The 22,163-nt window shown below is 35.4% G+C and overlaps 1 long non-coding RNA gene across 6 annotated transcripts; it reads left to right on the top strand.

Moving 5' to 3' along the window:
• The first annotated feature begins 1,205 nt into the window (after nt 1–1,205).
• Nucleotides 1,206–8,588, top strand: LOC102661084 (uncharacterized). Of its 6 annotated transcripts, none has more exons than XR_005891467.1 (9): nt 1,206–1,424; nt 5,818–5,977; nt 6,068–6,743; nt 6,814–6,904; nt 7,002–7,154; nt 7,219–7,375; nt 7,449–7,569; nt 7,662–8,145; nt 8,239–8,588. It is a non-coding gene; the product is annotated as an uncharacterized lncRNA (long non-coding RNA). The 6 variants fall into 6 exon arrangements; XR_005891463.1 differs by having other exon boundaries at nt 6,068–6,904; nt 7,662–7,750; nt 8,046–8,145; nt 8,239–8,587; XR_005891464.1 differs by having other exon boundaries at nt 6,068–6,904; nt 7,662–7,750; nt 8,041–8,145; nt 8,239–8,587.
• Nucleotides 8,589–22,163: the final 13,575 nt, after the last annotated feature.

The following is a 22,163-nucleotide window of genomic DNA, read 5'->3' as shown; positions in this document are numbered from 1 at the left end:
CAAACAAATAAAATATCCTTTGATTAAATGATGTTTTTTTAAAAGAAAAAATTAAGTGAGTTGAGTCTTAGGAATTCATCGGGATCAATATATGTTTCAAGGTTCACCGAACACTTATAACAATACTTAATAAATTTAAGAAAAAAAGAAGTTAATTTATTCAAGATTCTCATATTGACATCAAGATTTGAATTCACCTATAAGATTCTCACATCGATGTCGAGATTTGAATTCACGTTTTTGTGAGTTGAGTTCTATTTTTATCAATTAGATTAATCTTTTTTGGTTTAAATGAACAATTTAAGAAAAAAAATAAGTTACTTTATTCAATATGAAAGCTAATAAAATATATATAAAAAAATTAAAAAAAGAAAAAAAAAAGTTGTCAGAAAGAGAGCTCGACAAAAGTACCTTCCTAAAGGAGAACCCAAATTTATTGTTTGGAGTGATTTTTTCATTGTATTATAGAGAGATGAGATATAATGGATCTGGCCATCAAGGTCCTAAGGTATTTGTTTAAAAAAGAAAAATAAAAAGAAAAACATTTATTACTCCCTCTATTCTAAAACTATAGATATTTAAGGTTATTGAACACTCATTAAGAAATCTTAATCGATAGTAAAATTTTAAACTAAAATACTCATATTTAATCATGTTGTTGAAATCACCATTAATCATAAATATTTAGATAGTGGAGAATCTAAAAATAATATTAAGTGAACATTCTCATTGATGAGTGGTTAGCTATTAATATCTATCTTTGATAACAAAAAATATCCAATCCACTAATAATTGTAAACAATGGTATAGTTGAAAAAACAGTTATGAATAAATCTTTGATTTTTCTCTACACATTTAATTGTAAAGATTTTTTAATCAATAAATACGTGACAAAAATACAAACAAATTAAAAATAACGACATTTTAAAAACTAGTAAAACCAAAGAGCTCATGATTAATTAGTATTCCCTAGATATATTACATGACTTGGCCGTTTGGTGACAAGTTGCTATAGCAATTATAATTAGATATGATTAGAGACATTAACCCTTTTACAAGTAAGCGAAAACGAATAATCAAAATAATGATTCCTGAACTTAGGTCAAACCTACAACTACAGGCAAGTAGTGGTGGATCCCGCGCTAGGAAAAGAAATTTCTCGGATCAAAAGAAGAAAAAGGAGTGGAAAAAATAAGCATAATTGATAAAACTTTGATCGCAATCCAAAACTCCAAAAGGACAAAGAACTTTATGTTCTGCCATCTCTCTTTGTGTATTATGTTAAACGATGGAATTAGTTGAAATATTATTACAGAGAAAGAAAGTGCGAGTGAGAGAAAAGATCAAAAGATGAAGACGGAAAGTTGCAGGGTTGTGGGCGCAAAAGCAAATGAAGAATCTTAAGGAGTAATAAACGAGTTAAAGTAAGTCAGTTTTTTATTTCTTAAAAAAAGTGAAAAATCTACTTGCAAGAGTAAATCTTGTTAACATCACGTCTAATTTAAATGGTTGAACAATTTAAGTTAATTGTTGTAAATCTTATAACATTTGTGTTTAATTCGATAAACAAATAGTAAATCTTGTTCAAATCGACTAATTGATATTATTACTGACTACAAAACTCTCATCTCAATTATTTAACACAATTTTTTTACAAGTCTATTATTTAGCACAATAACCACTCGAACTCAAATCTAATATACTATATTATAAAAGAGAATCCCAGGAAAATTACTGGTGTGACTCTTCTTAGAAAATTGGCACCTATCCCTTTTGCTGGGTTTATTGTCATTTTGATGTGTTTTTGGTTGTCCTCAGCTTCTACACGTGGGTGATTTACGTGTTGATTTTTTTATCTGCAAGTGGTTTACGTGTTAAGCAAGTGATTTACGTGTTAATTGTTTTGATCAGCAAGGAATTTTTGTGCCATGTGTCTGATGATTAAGGTAGCTTCAACTCTTTGATTGGGCACGTGGTTTGGGGGTTTTGTGCAATCCCGTTGGTTGTTGTTGTGTCATTTTGGTTTGTTTCTTTTTCAAGTTTGAAAGCAAAACTGAATTTGAAGGTGTGAGGCTCGGCCTTGGTCGTTTCTTTACTAACTTTTATGTGCATGGCTGTGATTTTCGTTTTAGTTTTCCAGTTTGGTTTTGTTCTGTTGTTGGGGTTGTTCTATTTTTTTGTTGTGACATTTTCGTTTGTTTCTTTTTCAAGTTTGAAAGCAAAACTGGATTTGAAGGTGTGAGGCTCTGCCTTGGTCGTTTCTTTTCAAACTTTTATCTGCATGTCTGTGATTTTTCGTTTTTGTTTTCCAATTTGGTTTTGTTCTGTTGTTGGGGTTGTTTTGTTTTTTCGTTTAATGTCTTTGTGTTCGGTTTGGTTTCAGTTTGTATGTGTGTTAGTCTTTTTCGCTGTTTTTTTTTCTTTGGTGCTTTGTTTACTAACTTTTATATTGTGCATGGTTGTGATTTTACAGTTTTTCTTTGGTTGATAAGTTTCTTTTGGGGTTTGCTTTTCCTCCGTTGCTAGGTTTGACTGTGAGAAGAAAAGGTAATGTTTATGTTGTGCATGTGTGTTTTAGCTTTCTTTTGGCTTTTGTTGGGTTTGTTCTGATTTTGTTGTCCTTTTGTTGTCTTCTTCGGGTGCAACACGTCTGTGGTTTACGTGTTTGTTTTTTTCGTCAAAAAAGGAACTGTTGTGCCATGTGTCTGATGGATAAGCTAGCTTGCATTGTTTGATTGGACAGGTGGTTTGGGTATTTTGCAGAATGGTGTTGACCGTTGTTGTGTTATTTTCGTTTGTTTCAGTTTTCAGTTTGAGAGCAAAACTGTTTGTTTGATTGGTCGTTTGTTTTCTAACTTTTATGTTGTGCATGACTCCTATATTACAAAAGAGAAGCATAGGAAAATTACTGGTGTGACCCTTCTTAGAAAATTGGCACCTGTCCCTTTGGCTGGGTTTATTGTCATTTTGATGGGTTTTTGGTTTGTCCTGAGCTTCTACATGTGGGTGCTTTACGTGTTGATTTTTTGATCAACAAGTGGTTTACGTGTTAAGCAAGTGGTTTACGTGCTAACTTTTTGATCAATAAGGAATTTTTGTGCCATGTGTTTAATGGCTAAGCTAGCTTCCACTCTTTGATTGGGCACGTGGTTTGGGGGTTTTGTGCAATGTCGTTGGTTGTTGTTGTGTCATTTTCGTTTCTTTCCCAGTTTGGTTTAGCTCTGTTGTTCGGTTGGTTGTGAGAAGAAAAGGTAATGTTTTTTTTGTTGAATGTCTTTGTCTAATTTTTCTATTGTGCATGGCTGTGATTTTACATTTTTCCTTTGGTTTAGAAGTTTGTTTTGCAGTTTAGTTTTGCTCAGGTTGATTGGGAGAAGCTAAGGTAATGTTCATGTTGTGCATTCTTTGCTTGAGAGGTTTTTTTTTTACAGTTTGTTTCATTTTCAAGTTTCAGAGGAAAACTGTTTGTTTGTTTGGTCGTTGTTGGATTGAGTGGCCTCAGAATAATTAAGAAGGGGGGGTTGAATTAATTATTCCTAAACCTTTACTAATTAAAAAATTACTCTTTTAAGGCTTTTACTTATGTTGTTAAGAGAATATGGAGTAGAAGAGAAACTTAACAGAAAGTAAAAGCGGAAATTAAATGCACAACGGAAAGTAAAAGAGTAGGGAAGAAGGAAACAAACACACAAGAGTTTTTATACTGGTTCGGCAACAACCCGTGCCTACATCCAGTCCCCAAGCGACCTGCGGTCCTTGAGATTTCTTTCAACCTTGTAAAAATCCTTTTTCAAGCAAAGATCCACAAGGGATGTACCCTCCCTTGTTCTCTTTGAACCTAGTGGATGTACCCTCCACTAGAACTGATCCACAAGAGATGTACCCTCTCTTGTTCTCAGTCAAACCCAAGTAGATGTACCCTCTACTTGTACCACAAAGGATGTACCCTCCAATGTGTTAAGACAAAGATCTCTGACTGTTAAACCTTTAATACTTTGTGAATGGGGTTACAAAAGAATTCTCAGGCTGTTAGTCCTTTGAACTCTTTTGTATTAGGGAAAGGGAAGAATCAAAAGAATTCTCAGACTGTGTCGTTTTGAATTCTTTGACAAGGGAGAAGGGAGACACAAAAGAATTCAGGCGGTTAGTCCTTTATTCTTTTGGAAAAGGGAGAAGAGAGACACAAAAAGAATTCAGGCGGTTAGTCGTTGGCGAATTCTTTTTGGCAAAGGGAGAAGAGAATGAAAAGATGAATAGTACAAGTTTTCAAGGTTTAGAAAACCAGAAAACTTCAGAAAGCTTTTGGTAGAAAGAAGAAGAACAAGAAGAAGTTCAAAGAGATTCAAGGCTTGCAAAGGATTGATTGAGTAAGTGTTCAGGATTCTTGAAATGCAAAACAAAGCCTTGCTTTTATAGACTCTTCATGTCTGGTCAAGACAACCATTTAGAAGAGTTATAACTTTTAGAAAAACTTAAAACCAATTTGAAAAAGTCAAAAACCTTTTGAAGAGTTACATCTTTTGTTTTATTCAGAAACAGTTACTGGTATTCGATTACCAAATCAGTGTAATCGATTACACAAAGCTTTTATGTGAAAAGATGTGACTCTTCACATTTGAATTTGAATTTCAACGTTCAAAGGTATTGGTAATCGATTACCAAAACATTGTAATCGATTACAACTTTTTGAAAATAATTGGAACGTTGTAAATTCAATTTGAAAACTTTTTCAAAACAATTTTGCTACTGGTAATCGATTACAACAATGTGGTAATCGATTACGAGAGAGTAAAAACTCTTTGGTAAAAGATTTTGTCAAAAACTCATGTGCTATTCAAAGTTTTGAAAAACTTTTTAATACTTATCTTGATTGAGTCTTCTCTTTATTCTTGAATCTTGAGTCTTGAATCTTGAATCTTGATTCTTGTATCTAAACATTCTTCTTGAGTCTTGAATTCTTCTTGATTCTTATCTTGAACTCTTGAATTGTTCTTGATTCACTTGAGTTGTTCTTTGATTGATCTTTGATTCACTTGAGTTGTTCTTTGATTGATCTTTGAGCTTTTTGTCATCACCTTTGTCATCATCTTTTGTTATCATCATTGTTATCATCAAAACACCTTTGATTCACCATGAAGCTTTGCTTCTACAGTCGTTTGTTTTCTAACTTTTATGTTGTGCATGGCTGTGATTTTCCTTTTTGTTTCCCGGTTTGGTTTAGCTCTGGTGTTCGGTTGGTAGTGAGAACAAAAGGTAATGTTTTTTTGTTGAATGTCTTTATCTAATTTTTCTATTGTGCATGGCTGTGATTTTGCAGTTTTTTTTCGGTTGACAATTTTGTTTTGCAGTTTAATTTTGCTGAGTTTGATCGAGAGAAGCTAAGGTGATATTCATGTTGTGGATTCTTTGGTTGAGTAGTTTGTTTTACAGTTTGGCTTTGTTTGGCTGTTAGTTTTGAGTGTGGCAAATGGAAATTATACTTTTGTACCCAAGTTTGGGTTTGGCTGAGAGAAGTTGAGGTTTAAGTTGAGGATGACGGTTTTTGTATGGTTTGTTAATTTTGGTGTTAATGGATTTTATATGTTAATTCTGTTTAGTCACATGTGCAGATGTTTTGTTCACATGTTTATTTTTACTGATTTATATGGAGTTTATTGTGGTCTTATGTGTGTTTTATAAATTTTCTTCTTTGTTTTATTGGTGACAGGCTGTTAGCTTTGGTTTGCAGTGGTTGAGGTGGTAGTTTAGTTTTTTGGTTGTTTGACTATATGCTTGGTTTTTAACTGATGTTCTGTTTTTCTTGGAGTTGTTGTTCAGGGTTTGAGATTATAAAGTTATGGCACGTGTTGCTGATAAAATAAAATTGATAGATGGATCAAGGGAAACTCTTAAGCTTTCTGTAAGGATCATTGATCTTTGGTTCATTGGGATTCCCGGAAAGACTGAACAAGCCGAAATGGTGGTTGTTGATTCTGATGTATGTTTTTGGTGGTTTTTTGGAATTATAAATTATGTTATTATATTATTGGTCATTCAATGAAGTATTTATATGCTTTCTATATTGTAGGGAGACGAAATCCATGTTGTTTGCAAGCAGGATCAGCTGAAGTCTCGCAAGGCTGATTTGAAAGAAAATTTGACTTATGTGATGCATAATTTTAAAGTTATCAAGAATGATGGGAAATTAAAAAATTGTGATCATGAATATAAATTATGTTTTATTGGAGTTACTGTTGTTAGGAAATGTGATATGGAACAGTTACCTTTTAGGAAATTCAGATTTTTTGCTTTTTCCAGTGTCATTGCTGGTCATTTTAAAATTGGACTCTTGGTTGGTAAGATTGTTGTTTGCAATTTGTGGATTGATTTTGATTGACTTGCTTATGGCTTTTCAAGTAAGATACGTTTACCTTGTGGTTGTTTTAGATGTTATTGGCGTGGTTGATGAAGTATTATTCCGATATGTGTCATCCAAAAATACGAGGGTTGTTTTGAATTTAAAGGATTTGAGGTTATCTTTTAGAATTTAATATAAGTGTGTGTGATTGTTGTTTGTATCTGATGATGATTAGCTACTGATATACTGATACATTAATTGTTGTTTCCTTCTGATAGTGGACAGGTGCTATCCTGTACACTATGGGAAAATTACTGCTTACAGTTTTTGTCTTATTTGAATGATATTGAAGATGAAAGGCCGATCGTTATTCTCTTGACTCATGCTAGGATTAAGGAAGCACAGGGTCAGTGTAATGTTAGATTTCTCAATTTCCATGCTTGCTAGATTATATTTTTTTGGGGTCTAATATGTAGGATCATATCCGGCATCGGTCAGTAATTCTTTCAAGGCATCTAAACTCATGATCAATGACCTCGTGCTTGAAATTCAAGAATTTAGAGAGAGGTATTTTGGCAATGTGTTGCTTATGTGATTGTAATTTCAAATTGTTAAATATATAAGTAATGTTTGCTGGGTTTTTGCATTTGTTGTATTGTTATAGTCTTTTAGATTTAGGGATCGAGGTTAGATCAATTTTGGCGCCTATTGGACAAGGGAGTTCACAGTTTCAGGGTCATCTCAATTATCATCAAAAGATGTGTTTCTGTCAAAGACTGAAGTAAAAAATATCTCTCAGATTAATGCCAGTTCAGAGGTGATGTTCTTATTCATTTGTAGCTTTTCTTTGTAGAAAATCTAATGTCAGTTTCTTCAAACAGGAGTTTGTTTGTGTTACTGTCGCCAAGATTACAACCATAGTTATGGACAACTATTCATGGTGCTATCTGGCTTGTGGTCAATGTTAAAAAAAGCTGACATGCAAACTGTGCCTTTCACATGTCCGTGTGACAAAGAGAATGATCAACCTGTACTGAGGTGATTGATTCACTGTTTTATGAGTATGATGTTCATCAGCTACTTTTTCTTATGCTAGTATCTGTATTGGCAGGTATCGGGTTGAGGTGATGGTTAATCACAAGGGTGAACAAACCAAATTTTTGATCTGGGATCGTGAATGTGCACAGTTAATTGGTCAGTCAACGGATGAAGTCAACAGGCTCATAATAGAAGTATGTTATTGTATTGTCATGCAATGTTTTTTAATTTACACTGAACATTTGTTACCTTGCTATTGATTTTCATTCTTCTTTTTCTGCGCAAGGATGGGGATGCTGATTTAAATGCCTCTCCTCAAGCGCTAGATAGGCTATTGGGTTGTTTCCTTGCATTCAAAGTGAAGGTGCAACCAAGGTTCAGGAATTCTGTTGTTCTTAAATATTCAAATGAATTAGACTTGATCAATGTTGTGCTAGATATGATTCCCGATAGTGAGGTTGTGCTTTGTCAAATCTATTTTAGTTATTGTGAGTGTATGCATATATTCCATTTGCTTTTTAACTGTCGATTCATATATCATCTAGCCATGTTGCAAGATCGAGAATTCAATACTTGATTCGACTGATCCTACAGTGCTTGAATCTGTGAGCTAACATTGTCTTTCTCTGTTTTTCTTGGTGTATATTGCAATTATCGCAACAAAGTTTAGTTGACTCATCAATCAATATTTGCTGCAACAATCTCTGTCTATTACCGCTGATCATGATCGGTCAATGCTTGGCTCAAGTGAGCCTATAGAGTTTGAATCTGTAAGTTGGGGTTGTCGTTGTGCGTTTTTGCTGGTGTATTTTTGGATGATGTCAACATAATTTAGCTTACTGATCAATTAATATTTTATGCAGCAATCTGTGTCTGTTACCGGGGATCATGACCCTCTTCTCAGGATTCCATTGACACCAACTAAGCGTGTATCTTCTGATGAGTTGGATAATGAGCAAAAAAACTTTCAGATTTCACCTGCTGAAGTTTCCTCGAACAAATTAGCCAAGCATTCTCAGCCTGAATGAATTATGTTGTTGAAATGTTGCCTTGGATGTTTTTTGATGATCGTATGGTCAAATTGTAATATTTATCTTGTCACAGTTTTTGTGGTTTTTAAACTCTTTGCATGGAGGACGTTGTTGGAACATTAATTTTCGTTAAATAGATTTTGTAGTTGCAAACAAAATTGGTTTTTCCCTCTTTGATTAAATGAAACAGTAGTTTTTTGGGACTTTGCATTACTCTATTTGTTAACCCTGTGATGAAATTCCAATCTGTGCATTGTTGTTGTCAAAATCTTAATGAACGTAATAAATTCAAGTTAGCTGATGAATGTTAACGAGTTAAGATAACTGATAAAGACAGATTGAATGCAAGGATTATTTCGGTTCAATACAAGAATGCTGATAAATGTTAACAAGTCCAGATAACTCATGAATTAAGGTTTTTTTTGGAGGGAATTACACATGAACTAAAATATAAGCTGACATTTACTAATTAAAAACTCAGTTTTTTGACTACTCAAATATTAATGGTAAGTCATTAGAATCAGTAAAATAGGAAATTGCTATTGCACAACTAATTTGGAAATTTAGTATAATCAATGCTAAGTGAGGACAGATTCAAGGCAAGGATTATTTTGATTCTATTAGAGATGAGAATTGCAAATATGACACATTGATCAATCAAAGAGAGATTGGACAACGTTCGATATCAAAGTTTTCTCTACCCTGCATCTTTAGTTGTAGTTTTGTGTTGTAATTTCAATTTAATGCTAAATTTTCTTTTTTATCTTTCTCTACCCTGCATCTTTAGTTGTAGTTTTGTGTTGTAATTTCAATTTGATGCTCAATTTTTTTTATTATAATGATAACTGTCAAAATGTCTAATCACATTTAATCTAGCAAACACAGATTTGATATTTGCCATCTCTTGCTTTATGTCAATTAAGATTTGTTTATTAAAATTTACGCATGAATCTTCAGCTGTAATTTTGGATGCCAAAATAAATCTGTTCATTAATTATGAAATTCATTATATAAAAACGTCAAATCACATTTAATCCCCCAAATCGGCATTTTATATTTGGCATCTCTTGGTTGATGTCAATTAACATTTGTTTATTAATTTACAAAATATTCCATCCTTTGTTGTAAATTGCATTCTAAATTCTTGACCTCTAAAAATGCAGATCAACCACATGTCGATTCTATATCCAGAACTTACTCCTCTATATACAATATCTTTACAGTTGAGTCTGATCATTCCTCCATGACTGATTTTCAAAACTACTTAAATTCAACTTGCATGTTTAATTTTGTTTTTATTACACAATTGAACATTTGGAATTACTTTGATGTATAATTTGGTCTCCGTGTATTTCAAATCTTTGTTGTGGTGAATTGATATACCAAACAGCTTCATTGATATCAACTGCAAACATGCAAAAGAATGCACATGCAAATGCATGTATCTCAGGTAAAGCCAGAATGTATAGAAAAGGTATCCTGCAAAAAAAAAAAAAAAAGGCTCAGCCTGACAGATCACATGAGGCAAGTATAGATTCCACTCTGAAAGATATACAATAACATGGTGAGAAATTATAAATAAGATGTTTTCTTTTATAAATACATTAATCTGTTCAACTTGACTTAACTTGTCTCTATTCTTAAGTCATGACAGCTAATTCATTAGAAGATATAAATTCTGAATCTCCACAAGGTATGATGATAGAAAATCCTTACTCACTTTTTTGCCCAAATTATAATTATATCTATGATATCTAACGTAAATTGTTACAGCATCTGATTCTAATTCTTTCTCTGACGATGAGAATTGCGAATCCAATACTAATGAAGCTGCAATCAATACTGAAGGTAATAATTATAGCTCTGATATAACGTTAACAATATCAACTGATATCCTTTAAATTAAATTCCACTATCTCATTAGACAATTTCAGGCTATTCTGACTTGGGTGATTAGGCCATGGAATGTAGACATTGCAATGCAAAAATGTGGTATGATGAAAGAATTTCAAAAGATAGAAATACAACAAGTCCAAAATTCACCTTATGTTGTGGAGATGGGAAAGTTGAGCTTCCGTTATTGCAAAGTCCATCGAAATATCTTGAACGACTTCTGTTTGATGGTAAAGCAAGTGATAGTAAAAATTATCAGTGTAACATACGGACATACAACATGATGTTTGCCTTTACGTCTGCTGGTATTAAGCTAGGCAAATCAATTAATGAAAGTAGAGGACCTCCTACAATTAGAATTCAGGGTCAACCATGCCATCGAATAGGCAGCTTATTACCAATGCCTGGAAAGCAACCAAAATTTTCACAATTGTATATCTTTGATACGCAGAATGAAGTTGAAAATAGAATTAATACAATGAGGTAGTACTTCTTTTGTTTCTTTTATTATCAAATATGAAGTATTCTAATTCGGAAAGCCTGTTTTGTGACACCAATGGATGTGTTTTTATATTTTTTTTGCAGTCAACATGTTGGAATTCAACCAGAAATTGTTTCAACTTTAAGTCAAATGGTGGATGAGTACAATGTCCATGCAAAAAGTTTTAGAATGGCCAGGGACAGATTGGTAGATACTCAAGTCGATAATGTAAAATTGAGATTGATAGCTACACGTGAGAAAGATGGTCCTACATACAATCTCCCAAATGTTTCTGAAGTTGCTGCTCTGATTGTTGTTGATTTTGATCCAGACTCAAGAAGGGATATTATTGTTGAAACTCAAAATGGAGAATTACAAAGAATCCATGAATTACACTCTAGCTATCTAGGACTCCAATACTCTTTACTCTTCCCTTATGGTGAAGATGGATATAGACCTGATATACTTCACCGTTGTACACCTAGCAGCAGAAAAAGGAAGAGAAATCGTCTAACGATGAGAGAGTGGTTTGCTTATAGACTACAGTCCAGATCAAATGAAGCACAAACTTTGTTGCATTCTAGAAAACTATTCCAACAATTCATTGTTGAAGCATACACAATGGTTGAGTCTGAAAGACTTAGCTACATTAGGAACAATAAAAAAAAACTTAGAGTTGACAAGTATTGTAGTTTACAAACATCATTGGATGCTGGAAGCAGTAAAGGCTCTTCTAAAGGAAAAAGAGTGATTTTTGCCGTCAACCTTTGTTGGCAGTCCACGCTATATGGACCATCTTTATTTTGATGGTATGGCAATATGCAGCCATGTGGGTTTTCCAAATCTTTTTATTACTTTAACCTGTAATCCAAATTGGCCTGAAATCCGTAGAGTGCTTGCACCTTTGAATCTAAAAGCAACATATAGACCGGATCTTATCTCACGTGTTTTCAGATTGAAGTATGAGCAGATGGTTTTTGACTTAACAAAAAAACACCTGCTTGGAAAAGTAGTCGCATGTGAGTTTGCCATTAATATGCTTTTTAAAGTTACACATTTGTTTATTGTTTTTCATTTTTCCTTGATATAATACAACTATACAAAATTTCTATATTACTGTTCCACTATTAATACAATCAGCTAACAATTGCATATATGCACACAATTGAATTTCAAAAAAGAGGACTTCCTCATGTGCATTTATTGCTATTCTTACATCCAGATAATAAATATTCATCTTCAGATGACATTGACCACATAATATCAGCAGAAATTCCTTCGCATGAAAATGACCCTGAACTCTATATATTAGTCCAAAATCATATGGTACTTGGACCATGTGGAATTCTCCAACCTAAGTCTCCATGTATGAAAGAAGGCAAGTGTAGCCGTTTTTACCCTAAAATGTTTCACCCTCAAACTATTTTAGATTCAAATGGCTATCCAATCTATTGTAGAAGAAATGATGGTCGTACCATTTCAAAGAATGGAGTTATTATTGATAATAGATATATAGTACCTTACAATGCAAAATTGCTGAGGAAATACCAAGCACATATAAATATTGAATGGTGTAATCAAAATACTTCCATTAAATATCTATTTAAATATATAAACAAAGGTTATGACAGAGTCACTGCTGTTGTTATTCATGATGCTAATGGTACACTTGAGAATGCTATCAGTCAAAATGATGAGATTAAAGAATATGTGGATTGTAGGTAATATTAATTCAACATGTATACTTAAGTTACTCATTGTTTCTTTAATTGAAATTATGAATTTTTTATGTCAGATATATTTCTCCATTAGCTTACCTATCAATACAGATGAACAAAAAACAATTTATCACAGAATTATCCAAGCTATCAACAACAATGAAGGTGGAATGTTTTTCCTATACGGATTTGGAGGCACAGGAAAAACATTCATATGGAGAACATTAGCAAGTTCATTGAGAGCAGAGAATCAAATTGTTATTATTGTTGCTTCTAGCGGAATAGCCTCTCTATTATTACCAGGAGGCAGAACTGCACATTCTAGATTTAAAATTCCTGTACCAATTTTTGAAGACTCAACATGTAATATCCATCAAGGGACCAAATTAGCAGAATTACTGAACCAGACAAGTCTAATAATTTGGGATGAAGCACTAATGGCCCACAAATTTTGTTTTGAAGCACTTGATCAAAGTTTAAGAGACATTATCACAAATAAATCAAGCTCAAATCAAATATTTGGAGGCAAAGTTATAGTATTCGGTGGAGATTTTCGCCAAATACTACCAGTCATCCCAAGAGGAACCCACTCAGACATTGTAAATGCAGCAATCAATTCATCCTATCTATGGGATTCGTGTGAAATATTGACCTTGACAAAAAACATGCGCTTACACAGCAATCTAGAATTAGTTGATGAACAAGAAACTGCCACATTTGCTAAATGGATTCTAGACATTGGAGATGGGATTATAGATTATGAAAACGATGGTTATGCTACAATTCAAGTTCCTGCTCATCTACTCATTACTCAATATGATGATCCAATCAATGCTATAGTCAAATCAACATTCCCAGACTTAGATCAACACCATAATTGATGGAAGCTTGCTTGTGGGGCTTCTATGGAGGCTGGATCTTTGAGCTTCAATGGGGTCCTTTAATGGTGATTTTCCACCATGGAGATGCAGTGAAAGACAAAGGAAAAGAGGTGAGAAGAGGCGCCATCCATTAAGGAATAAGCCATGGAAGAAGGAGCTTCAACTCTAAGATGAGTCTTGGATAAGAAGCTTGGAGAGGATGCTTCAATGGAGGAAAAGAAAGAGGGAGAGAAAGAGAGAGGGGGGAGCATGAAATTGAAGGAAGAAAAAGGGAGAGAAGTTGAACTTTGAGTTATGTCTCACAAGACTCTCATTCATCAAAGTTACAACAAGTGTTACACATGTTTCTATTTATAGACTAGGTAGCTTCCTTGAGAAGCTTTCTTGAGAAAACTTCCTTGAGAAGCTTCTTTGAGAAAACTTCCTTGAGAAGCTAGAGCTTAGCTACACACACCCCTCTAATAACTAAGCTCACCTCCTTGAGAAGCTTCATTGAAAAGATTCCTAAAGAAGCTAGAGCTTAGCTACACACACCTCTCTAATAGCTAAGCTCACCTCCTTGAGATGAGAAGCTAGAACTTAGCTACACACCCCCTATAATAGCTAAGCTCACCCCCGTGACAAAATACATGAAAATACAAAAAAAGTCCATACTACAAAGACTACTCAAAATGCCTCGAAATACAAGGCTAAAACCCTATACTACTAGAATGGCCAAAATACAAGGCCTAAACGAAGGAAAAAAAACCTATTCTAATATTTACAAAGATAAGCAGGCTCATACTTAGCCCATGGGCTCAAAATCTACCCTAAGGCTCATGAGAACCCTAGGGCCTTCCCTTGGATCTCTGGCCCAATCTACTTGAAGTATTCTATCCAATGCCCTTGTGGGGTAGGATTGCATCAATAATAATCCTGAATTCTTTAAATCCAAGGCAATACTAGCTTCAACAAATGAAACAGTAGAACAAATCAATCATTACGTATTGTCCTTCATTCCAGGTAATTATCTCATTACTTATTTAATTGACACTTGCTCAGTCAAAAATATAATCACTGAAATTGCAATTTTGCAAATCATAGGTGATCACATGGAATATCTAATCTCTGATTCCGTTGATAAATCTAAAACCAGTTAAGATTCGTATTTCCAATCAATTACTACTAAATTCCTTAATTCATTCAACACATCCGGTTTGCCAACTCATTCTATCAAACTTAAAATTGGAAGTCCTATAATGTTGTTAAGGAACCTCGACCAAAATCAAGGTCTATGTAATGGTACTAGATTAGTGGTAACAAAGATGGCAAAACATGTAATTGCAGCTGAAATTATCTCAGGTAAAAACATTGGCCTCGCTGTTTATATTCCAAGAATGTCAATGTTGCCTTCACAATCACCCTAGCCATTTAAACTATCGAGAAGACAATTTCTGATTATGCTATCTTATGCAATGATAATTAACAAGTCACAGGGACAATCACTATCTATGGGATTCTACTCTTTTGTGATCACTTCTTGCAGACAATTCCATTGATTTTAAATACTAAGAATCCACCAACAATAACAACAAGCAATCTATAATTTTTTAAAAACTGCCTCCTTAATCAAACATAACCGCTTTGACACAGACACACAGTCAGAAAAATACATATATATATATATATACACACATCGTTTTATTAATAACAAAATAATAACCATCGAGAAATTTAATTACCACCACAGGAACGTGTAAAATAGTTTAGTGATTGGGTGAACTTTACATTATTAATCTATTAATTAATCCATTAAGGCGAAAACCTCATAGAAAAAATTAACCCATTTAAGGCCCAACTATTACATGCACACCACAAACAACACTAAAGTCCAATCAGTTCTGAAACCATTCACAAAAAAACCGTTTGGTTACTTCCACAACTATTCACGTTCAGACTCTTCACATCATCACTAGCTTTCCCATTCAAGAAGCAACTATTGAGTTGCACCGTTTCCAACAAAAACCTACTCCCACTTATGGCATTGAGAAGATAAATCAATTAATCAAGTCCACTCAACTATTAAGCCATATTACACGTTCCTCTGGAAACTTCATCTCAACATCCTATCACCATACTTTCACTTTAGAGAAACCCAAAATGAGTATCGCATCCTCCACCGCTTCAACCAGAGTAAGGAGTGTCTCTTAAAAAGTTGATATCTTCCAACGGACTTTTTTTTTTTCTTTAAATTTTTGACATTACTAAATCCTGTGTTCATGCAGATCAGATATCCAATTGTATGACCACCTGCAATCATCCAATTCAGAGCAGCTTTGCACAATGACCAGGTTATAGTTTAAAATAGAAAAAGCTTTTTTTGGTTCCCTTGCATCTGTTTGTTATTCCTTACATTCCATTTGCATGGTTTTTGATTGATCATATTATTTCTTTAGAGTTACAATTCTTTCGTTCTATTTTTTCCCTGTTTCCTATCTTGCCTGTTCTGTTTTTGTCTCTTTTTGCTGGCTTCTTTGCTTCCATTGCATTTGCATGCTTTTCGATTTACCACATTATTACTTTAAATATATAGCATTTTGACTTTGCTTTTCTGTTTATATTCATCATACTTCAGTTATGCTTCAGTTGTAGTATTTCTGCTCTATTTTGCATTTCATTCTTGACATTTCATATATTACTGATTTTCATATACTTTAGTTATCCTTTGACTGTAGTTTTTGCGTGGAACTTTATATCATTTTGGTTTAGTTCCTTTAACTTTTTTCATTTTCTCTTTTGACATATTATTTCTTTTCATACAATTTCTTCCTTTTTATATCTAGACATTCATAAAAATACCCCCATTCTACCATGAACAATGGGCACCGAATTACCCACAAGAGGTTCGGTTCAAATACAATGGAGCAACCTACCCAATACGAGTCCAACAACACCGAGGCAGATATTTTTTTGCAGATGGACTCGCAGACGTCAGGGCAGATTTAAAAATCTACAAGTCTGTCATCATCAACTTCTTTGTCTGCGATGATAACATCATTTTTTATCTACATTTTACACCTCCCCTGAATCAAAAAACATGTGTCAGACCAATACTTCATTCCCGCCAACATATCTGGACAACAGAAATAACCCAATGTATACTGGGTGCTCCCCAACTGCGGGTAACATGCAATCACATTAACTTGCATTATTATGAGAATTTCAATCACATTATTAATCTGTATAAATCATATGTAGGAAATCCCATCACATGCAAGGAAATATCTGAAAGAATGTGACAATCACTTGACAATTTTAAGGAAGAATGCACCTCCTCTGCAATGGGACGTTGTTACGCTCGACCACGACATTAAAGATAAAAGTATTGTCTGGCCATGGTATAAGTTTCTTAGGGAAAAGGATTTCCATCATGGGGACAAGGTATCATTCTACTACCGGCCACACGAAAGAATTTGGGAAATAGTCATTAGAAGAGAAAGGAAGTGACAATAATTTTCATTTTATATGTAATTATATTTTGTTTATTTTGTCTGAACAATCTCTCTTTTACCAACATTATAAATACATATCTATCTAATCTTCAATTATACTACTGTGATTGCAATTTTACTAACCAAGTCCCTATTAATCAACTTTATCATTTTGGTGTCCATGAACAAGTAAAAAACGCTAACGAAACAACCTGTGCATGTGCACGGGTTGCAAACTAGTTTCTATTAAATGAAAACAATTCTATATCAGTTAATCATTCAGAAATATAGACTTAGGGTTTTAAGCTTGAGGAGAGTGACTCCTTTCATGTACAGACGTTAGTCTTTGTGTTAGCGCTCTAATTGTCCTATCATCTTCTGAAAGCATCTATGTCACTTTCCAAGGGCAAGAGGGCAAGAGAGAAGAGAACTAGAGAAGGGTAAGCTTTTCTCAAGGACCCCTCTGGCTATGGTCACTTTTAAAAGTGTGACTTTTGCGGCTTAGGGCCCTTTCTTTCTTTCTTTTCCAAAGTCATACAACTATTTGATTGCATGGACATATCACAAATCAGCAGGGGTCGTTACACAATATTAAAATATAACTAGAAGCGTTGTTTAAATGACTTACTTTAACAACAATCCACCTAGCAGCAACCTTGGATTTACTTTGTGGAGCATCATCAAGTCCTTTCAAAACTATTGAATACAAACATGGATGTGTATTGTACAATTAAAATATTGATGTTCCCGACTAATGCTAATGCAAATGTATTGAAAAATAGGACTGGCATGTTAATAATTCCTTTGAGGTAGTTGCCTAGCCTATTATGCAACGAACAAAACCAGATGACAACATTTTCCTTAGGCAAAATGACAACCATTTGCCAATGTGCACTGCAGTGAAGAACAATACAAGTTATTATACTATTATACATTAATTAAATTCATTTGTTCAGTTTAACTTACCCATTCAAGTAGGCTCCTAGGTACACATCCCTCTTTGAATTCTACATCCAATTCTTAATATAACTTTTTGATTCAAATTGCGACTGCCCAAATCTTTGTATGGATTGTGGCTCAAGGAATCCATACACATTGGCATTCCCCACGCGCATACTTGTCTCAGTCATATGCCTATTGTTGTTAAAATAAAGTATATTAGGTAGTAAACAATAATGTAAATTGACTTACAGAATCCATAACTATATAACAGAGATGTTGAGACATTGACCATCGTGTGCTATTTTAGATAGATCTTCATGCTTTATGTACAAGGGGAAGTTTTCATTAAACACCCCAAACACGGTAGCATCCCACATAACCTGCAACGGCTTAAGAAAAAGCTATGGGATGGTCAATGTCATCAGATATAAGGGATCATCGACATCATGATCTGGCCTATCTATAGGTTTCACCGGTCCTACAGCTCCCTGTTTATCCAACACAGATCATTAACATAATTTAATTACAATGAACACTTTAATTGAAAAAAAAAGCATTTAATGACAGTGAATTACCTGTTCTGATAAATGCTTGACAAGATGTGTCGGCCAAGCAAGGAAGGTGTTAAGTGCCTGTTCCACTAACTTAACTTCTTTAGTGGGTACATGAATATGGGCATCTGCATTTGTAACTTCCTCAACACCAACCTTAACTTGATCATGGCGCAAAGGAATGTTGTGAACGGTTGTGGACCCCTTATAAAGTCTTCCTATGGCAATCGGGCGCGGAGGATTTTCTTCGACGTACAACCCGCATTTGTCTGAGTCACCCGTATTTAGATCGTTCCCTAAGGGATCAACACAACTCTCCTTTGTGCTGACACGAGCAGCCGAAAGACTAAACTCAGGCTCAAGAGGTAGTGCAAGTCCCTATGATTGCATCTGCGATTGAAACTAGGACTGCATCTGGCTCAAGGATAACATTAGTTGTCGAGTCACTTTTTCTGTGATCGACTTCTCCAGCTGGTCCCTGATTTTTTGCGTCCGCTGCTCCAGGTCTTCGGGAGCCATGGACGAAGACGTGCGGGAGGTCCTTGGAGCCGGTCCAAAGTATTGCTTGATCGTGACACCGGCTCTAGTAGCATGCACCAGACCAAGGTGTTCTAGTCACCCAATGGCAGTAGTCAGTACATCTTGATGTCCATGGGCGATAAAGGAACCCTGTGAGGCCTGCTCCTCCAACGAATCTTGTAAGGAACAAATTTATTGGTTTACTCAATCACACAATAAACATAAATAATTGCCCAGTTTTCTTGGTGTTGGCCATCTTCTACTTCACGTGTCGTCTGATGGGAGATGGAGGATCAATCACGATGTGAGTGCTTTCGGATTGAGCAGCTTCCTCTAGTTGTTTCTTTTTCTTCTCCTCCATCAACTTGTTTTGTAGATATTCATAACCCCAACGAGACAACATGTGAGGGGTAGTGTTTTGTTTCTGGATGGCCTGCGCCTTTTTTCGCTAATGTCATACTTTTCGCATATAGTGTCCTTGACACTATCCTTGTCGGCTGCAAGTGCCTATTTTGACGTCAAATCACACTTAAACTGTCTCCACTGCTCCCCCAAAGTTTGAAGTATTTTCTTTTTCTGTCTTTAGATTAGATGCTTCAGGGATATCAAATTTAGTCTGACAAGCGAAAAATTACATTTTATTGTTACTTGTCGCAACGTGCCCTTTCGCGGGTGGGCGAAGGCGAGGCTCACGGGTGCACTTTCCAAAGGAGGAAAGGTGCGCGGAGTCGCCACCAACGTTTATTTGTGGAAAACGTCGGGAAAACCAAAGGAAACCGGTCAAAATGAAAATTCTAAGTTCGGGAGTTGTATTTACGTTTGAGGAAGGTATTAGCACCTCTCACGTTTGTCTCAAAGGACAACAACCTATTTTTTAGAATTGTGGAAATTGTGTTACCTTAACTTTATTTATTTTTATTTATTGAGGTTGACAAAAGCGGGGCTTTTGCTCCTACGTACCCTCCATCAAAGAGGAAATCAGACCTACGTAGTTCTTTCTTATGCGTGAATCAAGTGATTCTTTTTACTTGAAAGGTGATCATTTTAAGGCGTTGGACCTTAAAAATGATCCATTTTACTTGGTAAGAAACTGAAATGATAAACTTTCAAAACCCTATTTTTGTGGACGAGCTTGACTAGGCGAGTTGATTTTAGCCTTAGTTTCACTTTAGTTATTAGTCGATTCAATTAAGAATGAGAAATCCAAAAGAGAAAACGTCCGATTGATTTTTCGCTTTATTTTACTAAAAGGGTATTTTTTTTATTATTATATTATTATTTTACCTCTTTTTTGATTTCCAACGTGGTTACGGCACGACCGAACGGTCGGAATTCATTTTAACAGAAATTAACGAATGATACAATTCAAATGATCGGTGGAAATTTATTTTATTTTTAGATTAGACGAGAAACAACTTAAATAAATGACTGAAGCACGTCAAAAGGGGGTATAGAAAGCGAATGAAAACGAGAATAAAAATACATGAAAGAAAATGTGGACCACCACGGGTACATAGAATGAATTGAAAAGCTCGGTTTGAAGTACTTACCCGTTGAAGACTGAAGAAAACGAAGAACGAACGATGAATGTTGAAGAACGGTCGAGAATCTTCGCGTAATTACTCACGGAAACGTTACGGAAGCGCCTCGGCTTGGATTTTCTTCACGGAAATAATTTTCCTCAGCAATTTCGAGAGAATAAGAAGTGCCAAGAAGGCTGAACCCCTTCTCCCTTCACTCCTCCCCCTATTTATAGCAAAATAGGGGAGGAGCTTGCCACCCAGCTCGCCTAGGCGAGCAAGGTTGCTTCCTCCAGAAGCAACAACCTTCTGGAGGAAGAATTTGGAAGGCCCAAGTGGGCCTGATTGCTATTTGTACCCCCCTTTTACTAAATGCACCCCCTCTACCTTTTTTTGGTAATTCTTTTTCCGTAACGTTACGAAAATTTACGAATTTCCTAACGATACTTATTTTCCTTCTGTAAGGTTAAGAGTCCTTACAGATTATGTATTTACTCTTTTTTAGCTTTCGAAGAAGTTACGAAAACTCACGGATTGCGAAAAATACTTCCTTTCGATTTCTGTCACATCACGGAATTTTCACGGATCGCGTAAGCCTGCTTCCTTTTGATTTTCGGCAGGTCTCGGGACTTCACATATTGTGCAACAAAGGGTGCCAAATATCTCAAAGCGGCCAATCAATGGTTGTATATCATCAAATTATAATCCCCGGATGAAATTAGGGTATGACAGTTGCCCCTCTTTACTTACTTCTCATCGGAGATAAAAGGAAAGCAAAGATAAGACACTGATTTCGTCCATCCTGCCCTTTCCGTGATGGCGATTCTCGTCTCTACTCCTTCTTTTTTTGCTGTACAACACAAAAAAAAATACAAACAACAACAAGAACAACGAATATAATATACATATACACATATACACATGTTTGGCGAAGGAACCGATCCGGAAAACAATAGAAGAACATATTTCCCAGTCACCAGAGGCTCCGCGCTTGATAATGGAGGACACATGAACAACGGTAGGCAATGACATTCATGGGGCTCCAAAAAAGGTGGAGAATGGAGGATTGCCTTAAGGGTCCGCACTTAGGCAATCATGAAACATAGCTCCAAACTCGAAGGTGGAGGACACATGAACAGCGCTAAGCAATAACATTCATGGGGCTCCGAAAAAGGGGGAGAATGGAGGATTGCCTTGAGGGTCCGCACTTAGGCAATCATGAAACATAGCTCCAAACTCGAAGGTGGAGGACACATGAACAGCGCTATGCAATAACATTCATGGGGCTCCGAAAAAGGGGGAGAATGGAGGATTGCCTTGAGGGTCCGCACTTAGGCAATCATGAAACATAGCTCCAAACTCGAAGGTGGAGGACACATGAACAGCGCTACGCAATAACATTCATGGGGCTCTGAAAAAGGGGGAGAATGGAGGATTGCCTTGAAGGTCGCACTTAGGCAATCATGAAACATAGCTCCAAACTCGACGGTGGAGGACACATGAACAGCTCTAGGCAATAACATTCATGGGGCTCCGAAAAAGGGGGAGAATGAAGGATTGCCTAGAGGGTCCGCACTTAGGCAATCATGAAACATAGCTCCAAACACGAAGGTGGAGGACACATGAACAACGCTAGGCAATAACATTCATGGGGCTCCGAAAAAGGGGGAGAATGGAGGATTGACTTGACGGTCCGCACTTAGGTAATCATAAAACATAGCTCCAAACTCGAAGGTGGAGGACACATGAACAGCGCTAGGCAATAACATTCATGGGGCTCCA

The sequence above is a fragment of the Glycine max genome, chromosome 5 (genome assembly GCF_000004515.6).
Source record: "Glycine max cultivar Williams 82 chromosome 5, Glycine_max_v4.0, whole genome shotgun sequence".
Classification (NCBI taxonomy): domain Eukaryota; kingdom Viridiplantae; phylum Streptophyta; class Magnoliopsida; order Fabales; family Fabaceae; genus Glycine; species Glycine max.
Note: the sequence above shows the minus strand (reverse complement) of the source record. Positions and strands in the feature narration are given on the sequence as shown.